Source organism: Mustela putorius, unplaced genomic scaffold, assembly GCF_011764305.1.
Source record: "Mustela putorius furo isolate JIRA1106 unplaced genomic scaffold, ASM1176430v1.1 tig00003869_pilon_pilon_pilon, whole genome shotgun sequence".
NCBI classification, from domain to species: Eukaryota; Metazoa; Chordata; class Mammalia; order Carnivora; family Mustelidae; genus Mustela; species Mustela putorius.
Genome location: NW_025422021.1, coordinates 23,868,658 through 23,882,904, shown reverse-complemented (window position 1 = coordinate 23,882,904; position 14,247 = coordinate 23,868,658). Strand labels below are relative to the sequence as shown.

Here is a 14,247-nt window from a genome sequence, read left to right as displayed (position 1 = left end):
TTGGGATTTGAAAAAAATCTGAAAACATTGGTTTATTACAGGGGTTCTCATTAGAATCACCTGGAGGAAGTTTTCTTGTGAACAGTTGTTCACAAGCTTTAGTGTGTAAGAGAATCAGTGGAAGGGCTTGTTAAATCAAAAAGGCAACAGCTCCAGATTTTAGGAATCACACAGTTGGGAGTGAAGCAGAGAATTTGTATTTCTAAGTTCTTAGGTGATGCTGCTGGCTGCTGGTTCCTTTGGCTATCCTTTGAAAGCCAGTTTTAAAATGTAAGACTCTCCAAGTTCAATCTACAGAGTGACTCACTTGGTGTGAACCTGGGGTCATTTTATACCCGCCTTTCCATTCTAATATATACCCAAAGTTGGGAACCTGGATAGACTGGTTTCCTGAAGTTAGTGAGTTTGGGACCCAATGAAGCTACACATTCCTTTATGTCAGTTACAATTTTGCGGCCATTTAAGGAAATTGACTTAATAAGTAATAGGCTGAAAAAACCCCACATTGCGATTTGGGTTCAAAGTAATTTGGCTGCCTTCTTTTGGAAGGCCTTTCCAACCCTCCCCTGGGTATTTTTCAACACCAGGGTATAAACCTTATTTGCAAAACTTCCAGAGGTTGTGGGAGGAAAGGTCTTAAAGAAATGGGGTCCATTTGAACCCTATCTGCGTCCTCCCTGGGTCCATCTGGGCTTGTCTAGCCACTTGCAGTTCCAAGTGAGCTGGGCATGCTCAGTGGGCAGGGTCGGTTTTAGGGGGTGCATCTGGGAAGCCTGCTGCTCTGCAGCAGGGCTCTCCGCCTCCCCCCACCTGTACGAGGCTGGACCTGAGGGGCCAATGCTCGGCATCCCACTTTCTGGAGCTTGGGCTTGGCCTTCCCTGCGGGTTCCCGCGCTGACATTCAGCGGGCAGGTCAGGAGGCCGAGCGCGCCTACAGGAGCGCGCGGGGGGAGCCCGAGCGAGGGCTTTGGGCTCGGCCGGGTCCCAGGGGTCCACCCGTTTCCTAGAAGCGTTTCTAGGCCCAGGGAAGCCTTTCTGCTGAGGAGGGGAAGCCAGATTCGGGGGCGGGCGACGAGAAATCAGGTAAGCCAGCCTGCCCGCATGCAGGCGGTCAAGAGTCTCCTCTCTCCGGGACAGGTGGCGAGGGCGGCCCGCGTGGGGAGGGCAGAGGCAATCGGACACCTCCCCCATATTCCCCAGGCCTAGCCGAGCCCAGGCTTTCTTGTCTGCCAGGCGGCCGACAAGGCGGGGCGCAGGGCAGGAACCGCAGCCAGGGGCGAGGGCCCGCGCAACGGCGCGCCGCCGCCCCACCCGGCGGGACCCGCGGCCGCGTGTCCCCGTCCGGTCACGTTCATTGGGCGGCGGAGACCTCGGTCGCTCGCCACCCGCTGGTTCGCGACGCTTCACCCCCTACCCCGGCCCCGGCTCCCGCCTCCACTTCCGCGTCTCCCCGCTGGGCCGGAGAAGCCTGGGCCCGAGGAATCCCGGCTGGATGCAGCGGTCACGCCGCCCGGGCCAACCCCTGGGGAGGGAGGAGGAGCAGGAGCGGGAGGAGGAAGTCGCCGGAGAGGCGGGGGTGCGGCGGCGCGGGGCGCGTCGGGTTACACTGGCTCGGGCTGCCCGGGAGTGACAGCCACGCGCGCCTCGCCGCGAGGATCTGGGCCGAGGGTCTGGTTCGGGGGGAGGCAGAGACTCCGCCCCACCCGGAGGAACTGTGCGCTCCTGCTCTCCCCTCGCGCGAGAGGATCAATCTCAGGTGTGTGCTTCCTGGGAGACCCCCTTTCCCCGCCCTCAGGGTCATAGGGGAGACCGGTCCCTTTCCGACCCGCGTGAGTCCCCTAGCACCCCGGTGTTGGGTGGGTGGTGGCGGGATTCTTGGGGGGGAAGATTGAGAATTTCTCCCCAACAGAAGGTGGCCTCGTTCTCAGGCAGAGTTTAGATCTTTATATTTTGGAGGGCGGTGGGGTTAAGATACATTTTGGGCAAGCGTCGGTAGCTAATTGAAAGTTTCCTACAAACTTTTGGCTTGTGAGTGTCGCTCCTCTGATGAGAAGGACTGTTGCTCCCTTCTGAAGTAAGGGAGGGAAAGATTCTAGAACGGTGCTGAGGCTCTCTTTTGAGAACCTTGGGTGCTGGAGTGTGACAGTTATAGGAGGAAATGGAAAGTGTACACCGATGTACTTAAAGCAGCCTCCTCTCTCCCCGTAGTAGCGTCTCTGAGCAAAAATAGATTTGCAGAGTGCTGTGACAGAAAGGTGTAGCCCTGTGAATGAAGTGTTGCTCTTACCGCTTAGTTTCTAGACAGCCCTCCACCTTATGCGCACGAGGATTCACTCCCCAACCTTCCTTAAGAGTTTCCAAGTAATTTACAAACACAAATTCTCAGTCTTAGTGACATGGGCCAACCCACACTGCACATCACATTATACCTATCATGGGAGGCAGTTATAGAAATAGCTAGCTAACAGTTAATTTAGTCGACTTATAAATAGTCTTGTATAAATAGTTGAGGGAAGGAACGGTAAGTTACACCGTTTGTTGCTTTAAACAAAACTGTTAGAATTTTGCATATGTTTCAAGTTTAAGAGTTTGTGAAGTTTATTTCTGGACTGTGGAGGATAATGGCAATGGCCACACTGGGGGGCCAGGCACTTCCTGACTGCCCCCCCCCCTCCCACTGTGGTCTTGGCAGGATGTTCAGTGAGAGCTGGGTGCCATTGCCCAATGGATACTATACGCAACCTGGGAAACTTTATGATGTGGATGTTGAAACCACTCTGTGATCCTCATAAGGACATATATCAAGTTACAATGCTCCCTTGATTTTTTACAAATCAGCTTTTCAAATAAAGCATTACCTTAGTAAAAAATGAATAAAATATGGAATTTTCGGTTTGACAGACAACATAGGTGGAGCTGTCTGTTCTGATTTCTCACATGGTCACTTTGTAAAGAAATTCTGAGCAGCATTAAAGTGCTACTTTTTCCCCCTTTTAGGGCAGGGGTTGAGGGAGGGGGAAAGAGAATCCTAAGCAGACCTATGCTTAGTGCCTAGCCAGACACAGGGCCAGTCTCACAGCCCTGAGATCATGACCTGAGCCAGAATTAAGAGTCGGATGCTTAATCCACTGAGCCACCAAGGTTCCCCCTTCTTCTTTTTTTTTTTTTTTAAAGATTTTATTTATTTATCAGAGAGAGAGAGAGAGAGCACAGGCAGACAGAATGGCAGGCAGAGGCAGAGGGAGAAGCAGGTTCCCTGATGAGCAAGGAGCCCGATGTGGGACTCGATCCCAGGATGCTGGGATCATGACCTGAGCCGAAGGCCAGCTGCTTAACCAACTGAGCCACCCAGGGGTCCCCAAGGTTCCCCCTTCTCTCTGATTTATTAGAAGATGTATTGAGGGCTCAGTAATTGACAACAGGGCTACAGTTTCCAGTTGTCATGGGTTTTACCCCCTCCTCCTTTGGTTCATGTAACTAATCTCATTAAAGCTATTTAAAAAGATTTGACTGTCACTGTAAGTAAATCATATTGGCAAACTATTACAACTCTGAAATTATTTTGTTGGGTTGTTTTCTGTCTTTCATCCCTGGAATGTAAATTCTGTGAGAAGGATTGGTCTGCTTCACTCGCATTTCTATTCCTAATGTTTAGAGTGGTGACTAGCTTGTAATAAGTGCTCAATAAATATTTTCTCAATGACTGACTGAACTGTGGGACAAACTGTAGCTGAGTGTAGTTGGGGGAAGAAAACAAGACCGTGGCCTTAGGTAAGTTATTCAAACTCACCGAGCCTCAACTGTCTCATTGGCAAAATATGGATAATAGAATATGATATAGCACATGTAAAACTGCTGGTGATGTACTTGTTAGGTGGTAGACTTCAAAATATTATCTCCCTTCCTTCTTATATATTTTTCTTTTTGTATTGAAAAGGGAAAAACTTGGACAAAGGATAGATAAATTAGCTCCTGCAAATTGTTCATGAATTATCCAGGCATCATCCCCTTTACTTTGTGTGTGTGATTGAGAGGGAAGGTGGTTAGTGGCAAGCCCTTGTTACAGAAGGAAACCATTTTCCAGATGAGTATCTAACACCCTCCCCTTTTTTAAAAGATTATTTATTTGAGAAAGAGAGCACGTGAGCAAAAAAGCAGGAGGGGCAGAGGAAGAGAAAATCTCAAGCAGATTCCACGCTGAGTGCACAGCACATCAAGGGGCATGAGATCATGCCCCGATCCAAATCCAAGAGTCAGATGCTCAACCAACTGTGCCACCCAGGCACCCTCTCCTCTTTCTTTTTTATTTATTTTATTTATTTATTTGTTAGAGAGAGAGAGAGAGAAAACACACAAGCAGGCAGAATGGCAGACAGAAGTGGAGAGAGAAGCAGGCTCCCTCCCAAGCAAGGAGCCTGATGCAGGACTTGATCCTAGGACCCTGGGATCATGACCTGAGCTGAAGGCAGACGCTTAACCGACTGAGCCACCTAGGCGTCCCACTTCTTTATTATTTTTTTTAAATGTGATGATGTTTCTGCTTAGGTTTTTCAAAACTTGGGTCATTCTGCTTGTCAACACTAGGATTCACTAGGTTGTTTAGTCCTGAAACAACACTTCAGAAAGAGCATTAGATATAAAACACATTTGGGGCACCTGGGTGCCACAGTCGGTTACGTGTCTGACTCTTGGTTTCGACTCAGGTCATGATCTCAGGGTGGTGATCTCAGAGTCAGGAGATTGAGCCCCGAGTTGGGTTCTGCAGGCAGCCTGGGGTCTTCTTGAGATTCTCTCTTCCTCTCCCCCTGCCCCTCCCAGTTGTACGTGCACTCTCTCTCTCTCCAAAATAAATAAATAAATCTTTTAAACAAAAAAAGAGAAAGAAAACATTCAATCTTGAACAACATGGGTTTGAACAGTGTGGGTTCACTTAGATGTGGAGGTTTTTTTTTTTTTTAAATAAATACAGTATAGTATTATAAACATATTTTCTTTTTCTCTTGATTTTCTAAAAACATTTTCTTTTCTCTAGCTTACTTTACTATAATACAGTATATCATATATATATAACATGCAAAATTTGTGATAATCCACTTTGTTTTCAGTGACACTTCTGGTCAACAGTAGGCTATTAGTAAAATTTTTCGGGAGTCAAAAGTTATATGTGGATTTTCAACTATGCAGGGGGGTCAGCACCTCTAACCCCTGCCTTGTTCGAAGGTCAACTGTATATTTAACATTTGGCTTCTTGAAGAAGTTTTCTTTAGGCTTGTGTAGCATTACAGAGTAGCAAGTGCTAGAAGAAGAAAAAGTATGGTTATCTTGCTTTTGAGAGAGTTAGACTTTGTTTAACCAGGTAAAACAGACACCAGCATAAGATCTTGCGTAATCATATGCCATGGGTAGAATGTTGACTTCAACTGTGTGGTTATGCCAGGGAGTTGTTAATATGGGCTCAAATAGTTGGGACAGTTTTGTGGTGAAGAGAATGCCATTTCAGCAACAGAGAGACCTGTAGTTTCCTGAAGATTACAGCAAAGAGAGGTCATGGTTGTATCAAGAATGTTCACTATTTTGTATTTCACTGCATTAAAAAGCCAGCACAATCCTTTGCTTTCAGACAATCCTATGTGGAAAAATATTAAACCTAAAAACAGTAAAATTCTGGATGTGCACTAAGTATTACTTTTCACTGTATCTCTGAGTTTTAAAGCTCAGGATTGGGGTTAGAAATTGTAACTCTTCATTTTTACCACTTTTACCACACTTACATAAAAATGTATAACATCACCTGCCTGTTACATTATCCAGCTCTATGTAATGGGATTTATTTTTCATCTGATGTTTCTGGGGAAATTACTAATCATTAGGTGTGGGACCCCTACACCTGGCTAATTTCAGGACTGTTATTTTGGGAGATAAGGAAGGACTGAGTGGAACTAAACTGAGAAGATTATTAATGTGTTTCTAGATGCTAATTCAAATACTTAGATAATTCCATCAGGACTCATCCCCTTTGAGATAAGAAGCAATGGTAAATTGTGTCCTTGAGGAAGAAGCAGCTAAGGAAGGGAGTGTTGTACAGTTTCTTGTTGACATGATGGGGGAAAGAAATGCAGGAAGGAGAGATGATTAGATTCAACTAATCTAATTGTCAAAAGACAAGGGCTAAGGTGGCTGTAACCTAGGACAACTGTAGCAACTGTTTACTTGGAACATAAAGTTTTGTTCCTCTGGTACATACCCATCTGGCCTTAGCAGCCACTGGTGGATACAAGGTTAGTAAAAGACTTTCTAAGCATAAGTCTCCAAGTCATGTTGGGAGGACATCTCATTTAATAGCAAATTCTAGAAAACTCATTTTCAGAAAACAACCTCTCTGTTATGATTTGTGGGGTCTGCTTTCCTCTCTATATTATAAAAACGTTTTATGGTAGAATGTAAGCAGGTAATCAAATATGAGCTTCTGCAGAGGACACACTACTCTGGTAGACCTCTTTCTGTATTATCTGACCAGGGACTGACCTCAGGAACTTTTAAGGGAAGGGAAACATGGGAGCCTATGGTTTGCACACCTGAGAATGTTTAGGAATTGACTATGACCAGAGTTTGTCCAGAACTCTGATTTTATGTCCTGACATGAATGTGACCATGAGTTTTTGTTTGTTTTTTCTTGTTTTCCAGGATTTTTGCCTTTTGTTGGAGGTTCTTAATGGCTCTTTGTCTTAAATATTTCTTCCTTGAGCATATCTGTGTTCTTTCCCATTTTTCAGTTGAAATTTTTATGTTGGTTCTTTCAAAATCAGATTTCTGATTTATGCAGCAAGTAAGACATGGTTTCTGATTTTAATGAGGTCAAGCTGTGGTTTTGTTAGTTCATTAAAATTAGGGGGAAGAAACTAATTAATAGAAAATCTTTCCTTCCTAACTAAAATTTACTGTGACATACATAATAACAAAATTTTAAAACTTTATTTGGGAAATTTAGAGCGTATCATGCTTAGCGAAATAAGTCAAGCAGAGAAAGACAACTATCATATGATCTCCCTGATATGAGGAAGTGGTGATGCAACATGGAGGCTTAAGTGGGTAGAAGAATAAATGAAACAAGATGGGATTGGGAGGGAGACAAACCATAAGTGACTCTTAATCTCACAACAAACTGAGGGTTGCCGGGGGGAGGGGGTTTGGGAGAAGGGGGTGGGATTATGGACATTGGGGAGGGTATGTGATTTGGTGAGTGCTGTGAAGTGTGTAAACCTGGTGATTCACAGACCTGTACCCCTGGGGATAAAAATATATGTTTATAAAAAATAAAAAATTAAAAAAAAAAAAAAAAAAAAAAAAAAAAAGAATCCCCTCTTCTTGAGAGTGGGTGGGATTATGAATATGATGAATTTCAGTCCTGCGGTTAGGTTACATTCTATGACAAAGGCAAAAGGATTTTGCAGTACACTCAGGTCCCAAATAAGTCTGGTTTTGAGTTCATCAAAAGGAAGGTTCTCCTGGGTGGGCCTGGCCTCATCAGGCAAATCCTTGCGTCTGGGCTTTTTTTTTTTTTTTTTTATAAACATGTATTTTTATCCCCAGGGGTACAGGTCTGTGAATCAGCACTCACCAAAGCACATACCCTCCCCAATGTCCATAACGCCACCGCCCCTTCTCCCAACCCCCCTCCCCCCAGCAACCCTCAGTTTGTTTTGTAAGATTAAGAGTCACTTATGGTTTGTCTCCCTCCCAATCCCATCTCGTTTCATTGATTCTTCTCCTACCCACTTAAGCCCCCATGTTGCATCATCACTTCCTCATATCAGGGAGATCATATGATAGTTGTCTTTCTCTGCTTGACTTATTTTGCTAAGCATGATACGCTCTAGTTCCATCCATGTTGTTGCAAATGGCAAGATTTCATTTCTTTTGATGGCTGCATAGTATTCCATTGTGTATATATACCACATAAGAAGAGGGGATTCTATAGGCAATATACAACCAGGTCTGGGGGAGCAGTTATTGGGAAACATCACATAATTCTGCACACCACACTGGTATTTTCCAGATTAGTTTTAAATATCGGTGACAATTTGGGCATCTTATTTTGTTGTATTAAACTAAGATTTATTTTTCATAAAAAATAGTGATTGAATTTTATCAAATGCCTTTTATATATCTACTGAATGATATTTTTCATTTTTGTCATATTAATATGATTAATTTTATTACTGTTTTTCCTCTTACTGATTCATCTTTTCATTCCTGATGTGAACCCCCTACCTTGTTCTTTATTCTTCTAAATGTACCACTAAAGTCTATTTTCTAACATTTTATTTAAAAATTGTATACCTCTGTTTATAAGTAAAATTGGCCTGTTTTCTTGTGATATTTTACAGGGTTGTAACAGTTAGGCTGACCTTTGTAAAAAGAATTTGGAAAGTTTCCTTGTTTTTTCCCTCTGTGCTAGGAAAAAAAAATTAAATTGTGTTGGAAATCTCAAGAAAAAAAAATTTTTCCGACAAAATGAAATTGTTACTGATTTACTTTATTTTTTTTTAATAGTGACATATGGGGCATCTCAGTGGCTCAGTCAGTTAAGTGTCCAGCTCTTCATTCCGGCTCAGGGCATAATCTCAGGGTCATGCGATCACGCCCCATGTTGGGCTCTGTGCTCGGTGGGGAGTCTGCTTCTCTCTCACACACACACTCTCTCTCTCTCTCTCCCACTCTAAAATAAATAAATCTTTGCAAACTTTTAAAAAATAGTGAGATTTTTTAGGGTGTTTTTTAAACAACGACTTTAAATTTCTTAAGCCTCATGTTCTTTAAATAGTGGTGTGTCCTCCCAACATGACTTGGAGACTTATGCTTAGAAAGTCTTTTACTAACCTTGTATCTACCAGTGGCCGCTAAGGCCAGATGCGTATATGCAAGAGGAACAAAGCTTCAAGTTCAAAGTAAACAGTTTGGGAACATTTTAGTTAAGATTTTATACCATTATTATTTTAATAAGATACAATAAACTTCTAAATGTATTTGAACAGTGATAAAAATAACATAGCTTATGGTATTAGGTTCTCAAAAGCCGTCTTCCTTTTATTTAAACTGGATAAAGAGCATGTTTGTTGCATTGTGGTGATGTCAACACTGCTTTGATCATTCCACTTTGCTCCACTCTTCCTTGGGTTACTCTGATCTATTGGATCCAGTTCCAAATATTTGTCTTTGAATTTACAGACCTCTCTGGTCATGCTCCAGTATTAAGGTCGTGTCCTTATCTTCCCCTGGGATCCAGCCACACTGGACTACTTGGAATTCCCCAAATCTGTCTTCTTCCTACTGTTGTCCCTATATGCATGCTTTTCCTTCTACTTCACCTTTTTGAAATTCTGTCAGTCCTTGAATGTCCTGACCGTTGGCTTACCAATATCATGGTGCTTTCCCTCACCGCTCCAGTCAGAAGTGTTTTGTACATTTCCTAAATCATTCAATTGCTCTTTTTATGCCACCCTCAAGTCTCTCGTTTTCTCTTGTATAAGCTAATTATTTGAAAACGTGTATTATTTCCTTTTCTGCATATCATGTAGAGCAAGAGCTGGATCTTACACAATTTGGTAGATTTCATGTGCTCAGCCCAGATGCCTTGCACGTGGGGAACACCTAGGTAAACAGTTTTTTGAATGATTGATCACCTTATGTAATTCCCTTATCCTTTAGTTTCTCAGGAAGCATGTGATAGAAATGGGTTGGGCAGATAACATAGGCAGTTGTATTCCAGATAATCAGTTGGACTGGATAATTCAAGCTTTCTGTTTTCCAGGCCTCCCCTTTTTCTTTACAGATTTGGCACTTTTGATAGCCCAAAACACCATATTTAGGAGGAGGAAAGGAAAGCGAAGTTATGAAAGCAATTCCTGAAGAAAATGAATCTTCAAAGGGAGAGGTTACTTAGTATCCACTGGGGGCTCCCTTCTTTTCACCAATTTCTCCCTTCTCTCTCACTGCCCGCCTAATCCAGTCTCTTAGGAAAAGAACCTGGAAAATTAACTCATAAAAAGAGGAGTGATAAAGTTAACTTGTCACTTTATCAGAAGACTCTGGATTCTGAAGGGACAAAACCTTGACTATCATTTATATAAGCTCGGAGAAAGAATCTTTGGGGAGCATTGGTTCCCTGACCATCCCCGAAGTCACTGTCTAAGCCACTTAGGTGTGACTTTGGTCAGTTTCTGCACCCTTCAGTTTCTTTCTCTATACAAGGAGGGGGACTACATGAATCTTAAGCCCATAAATGCATGAAGTATTTTAGTACTCTTGTCTAAGGTGAGGCCGTTCTTGGTCAGTGGATTCTGTTCACTGCTAGACCCTTGATCTAACTTTTTCCCCAAGTCTGGGATCTCCTTACTCCCAGTCTCTCCAGATGTAGCATTCATATGCAGAGGATGCTGCATTCTCTGCATCTCTCCCCCTGGCTCATGCTCACAAGATCTGTTATAACAAGTCTATTTCTCTTCCTTCTCCCATCATGTTTGCTATTATTAACCCCTTACCCCCATCTTAGCACACCCTTAAGTAGCTGGGATATTTATCTAAAAAAATGTTTTCAGGGTGCCTGGATGGCTCAGTGGATTAAAGCATCTGCCTTCAGCTCAGGTCATGATCTCAGGGTCCTGGGGTCAAACCCACATCGGGCTCTCCGCTCAGCAGGGAGCTTGCTTCCCCTTCTCTCTGCCTGTCTCTCTGCCTACTTGTGATTTCTGTCAAATAAACAAATAAAATCTTTAAAAAAATATATGTTTTCACAGAATTGTAAAATAGAAAAGGGGTTAGAGATCTAACCCAACTCCTTTTATTATGAATAATAAATAGTAATTACAAGTATCATTTACTGAGCAATCATCATTTCCTAGGTGCTGTGCTAAGCACTCGGCTTATGTTATTTCATATAGCAGCAGTGAACTGTTTTATCAGCGGGGAAACACAGTTCCAGAGAACTTAAGTGACTCATTCAAAGCCACATAGTTATTTCCTGATATGACTGAAACTCCCTTGAAAACTGTGTTAAGAAATAATAGAATCAAGGGATAATCCTTCCAGTATTTCTGTAATGTATTTCCTGCTTTTTGTTGCTCTGGATTCCACTGCTTGACTCATTGAGCTTTGCCTTTTAACACTTCCACTTACTAATATTTTACCCTGTGGCTTCAGAGTTTTCACCAGCGATGCTGAACTGGTTCAGAGATCGAATGCCTAGGACACTATGCCTGCCTAAAATAGTACTCCTTTTTATGTGACTTCTAGGAAACCATGATGTTGTGAATTAGTATCAATGGATACGGAAACAACCTGCAACTTGGTGGTATTCTGCTTTTCCCACTACTGCACCTGGGTGTGTGAATGCTACATGAATGAACACAATCATGCAAATTGGATGTCCATAGAAATTCATGTCCTCCATTGTCAGCCATGGGGCATTCTTTGATCTGTTTTTAGAAGACACCTTTTGCCCTTTTCCGCCATAGTTTACCAATCTTCAGCATTATCTTTCAGCCTTTTACCTGACCTGTACAATTTTTTTGTACCAATGTACCATGGTATTTCAATACTTTATTAAAAATTAATATAATGGTCAAGAATAAATCTGATTTAAATACATAGGAAATATGCAAAGTTGTTTGGCCTCTTAATCGTTCATTCATTTGGTTATATTTGCCAGATCTTATGAAGCATCAAAGATTTTCAGATTTAAAAACCAAAGTTCTATTATTTTTCAGTATTTCAAGTCATTTTCTTATGTGTATTTCTGCCTTAGTAGAATAAATAAGATAAAATACGTTTTATAGTTAGAGCTGAGCTGATGAGCTTTAAATTTTATTTATTTATTTATCTATCTATCAAATTCAAGTTAGTTAACATATAGTGTAGTATTGATTTCAGGAGTAGAATTTAGTGATTCATCACCTACCTATAACACCCGATTCTCATCCCGACAAGTGCCCTCCTTGATGTCCATCACCCACTTAGCCCGTCCATCTCCCCTCCAGCAGCTCTCTGTTTGTGCTCTGTAGTTGAGAGTTTCTTAGTTTGCTTCCCTCTCTGTTTTTATCATATTTTATTTTCCTTCCCTCCTCCTATGTTCTTCTGTTTTGTTTCTTAAATCCCAGGTAAGTGAAATCATGTGGTATTTGTTTTTCTCTGACTGACTTATTTCACTTAGCATAATACCCTCTAGCTCTATCCACATTGTTGCAAATGGCAAGGTTTCATTCTTTTTGATGGTTCAGTAATAGTCCTTGGTGTGTGTGTGTGTGTGTGTGTGTGTATAGATACATGTATATATATCTATATACATATATATACACTTTCTTTCTTTCTTAGCCTTATTTACTTATTTGACAGAGAGGTACACATAGAGAACACAAGCAGGCAGAGCAGCAGGCAGAGGGAGAGGGAGAAACAGGTTCTCTGCTGAGCAGGGAACCTGATACTAGGGCTCTACTCCAGTTCCCTGGGATCATGACCTGAGCTGAAGGTAGCTGCCCAACCAACTGAAACACCCAGGTGCCTTTATATACCACATTTTCTTTATCCATTCATCAGTTGATGGACATTTGGACTCTTAACATAGTTTGGCTATTGTTGATAGTGCTGCTATAAATATTGGGGTGCATGCAACCCTTCAAATCACCATTTTTGTATGCTTTGGATAAAAACCTAGTAGTGCAATTGCTGGATCAGAGGGTAATTCTATTTTTAACTTTTGAGGAACCTCCATACTGTTCTTCAGAGTGGCGATGCTAACAGCCACTTACTGTGTGGCTCCCACCAACAGTGTAAGAGAGTTTCCCTTTCTCCACATCATCGCTAACATCTATCATTCCCTGTTGGTAATTTCAGCCATTCTGACAGCTGTGAGGTGGTATCTCATCATGGTTTAGATTTGTATTTCCCTGATGATGAGTGAGGTTGAGCATCTTTTCACGTGTCTGTTAGCCATCTGGATGTCTTCTTTGGAAAAGTGTCAGTTCATGTCTTCTGCCCATTTCTTAACTGGATTGTTTTTTGTTTTGGTTTGTTTTTTTTGGTATTGAGTTTGGTAAGTTCTTTATAGATTTTGGATAATAAGCCTTTATCAGATACGTCATTTGCAGATATCTTCTCTTAGTCCGTTGGTTGTCTTTTAGTTTTGTTGATTATTTCCTTTGCCGTTGCTTTGCTTTTTACCTTGATGAAGTCCCAGTAGTTCATTTTTGCTTTTGTTTCCCTTGCCTCTGGAAAAAAGTCCATTTCTTCATCAGTTAATTGTTAGTGGTTAGGGCAAAATAAACTGTTGGAAGGATCTGAGAGTATATAAAAGCCATATGTGACATGTTTATTTCTTGGTCATATCATACTCTTGATTGGTGAATGACTTCATGATTCACACACCCTGGAACCTTTCATTGATTTTGCCATTCCTTAAAACTAAAGTTGTTTTCAACTTTATCCAGTTAGTGGAAGGAGAAAGAGAAGAAGTGTATCTACTTTCTAAACACTTGGTGTTGCAACGAATGCATCAGTTCCTCAGACATACCAGTGGCCAGAATTCAGGTACACAACAAAGGGAGATTGGAAAATGTAGTGTAGCTGGGAGCTGAAGAGACTGTGGGGTTTTGGTGAAGCTGTTCCCTTCACACTGCTTTGCATCCTATTATACTGAGAAAAAAGAGATCCAAGATACCACGTCAACTAATATATTTTGGTCTCCATCATTAACTACCAAGTTAGAGGTAGAGTTATTCAAAGTTGGTGCTTGCAACCATACTCAGATCCCCTGTTCCTTTAGCTGCCTTCCTCTATGAAATTTCTCCATGTTCACCTGTGTTTTAAATATTTGTAAGAATGCTCAAGATTTTCCCATCACAGAAGCACATAAGACCAAAAACCAAAACTATTTCCTTACCCTATACTACCCTCCAGCTACATGCTTACTTTCTCTTCTTTCAGCCTGTGTTTCCCCAAAGTATATTGTGTATGTTGTTCTGTTTCCTCACCATCCATTCACTCCGCAGCTGTTGCAAATCTGGCTTCCACCTTAGATGAATCTGTTACTCTATGATTATTGGTGTCCTCCTTATTGGCAAATCAATGGGACCATATTACTTGAAATATCTGTGATTCTGCTGATTCCCTCCTTTGTGAAGCCGAACTTTCACTAGGCTAGTATTCCATCTTTTGGACTTCTCTATGTGGATCTCTTTGACAGTTTCTTCCCCT

General features: G+C 42.0%; 1 protein-coding gene across 2 annotated transcripts in view; it reads left to right on the top strand.

Annotated features, from left to right (window-relative positions):
* Positions 1 to 952: 952 nt before the first annotated feature.
* The window catches only part of GPD2 (glycerol-3-phosphate dehydrogenase 2), a 141,846-nt gene continuing 128,551 nt past the window's right edge, over positions 953 to 14,247 (top strand). Inside the window, exon 1 of one of the 2 annotated variants that reach the window (XM_004743887.3) lies at positions 953 to 1,083. The gene's annotated coding sequence lies outside the window, so the exon portion shown is untranslated. Of the gene's footprint in view, positions 1,084 to 1,625; positions 1,757 to 14,247 lie in introns of those variants that run through there. The other variant, XM_004743886.3, reaches the window with a different exon arrangement.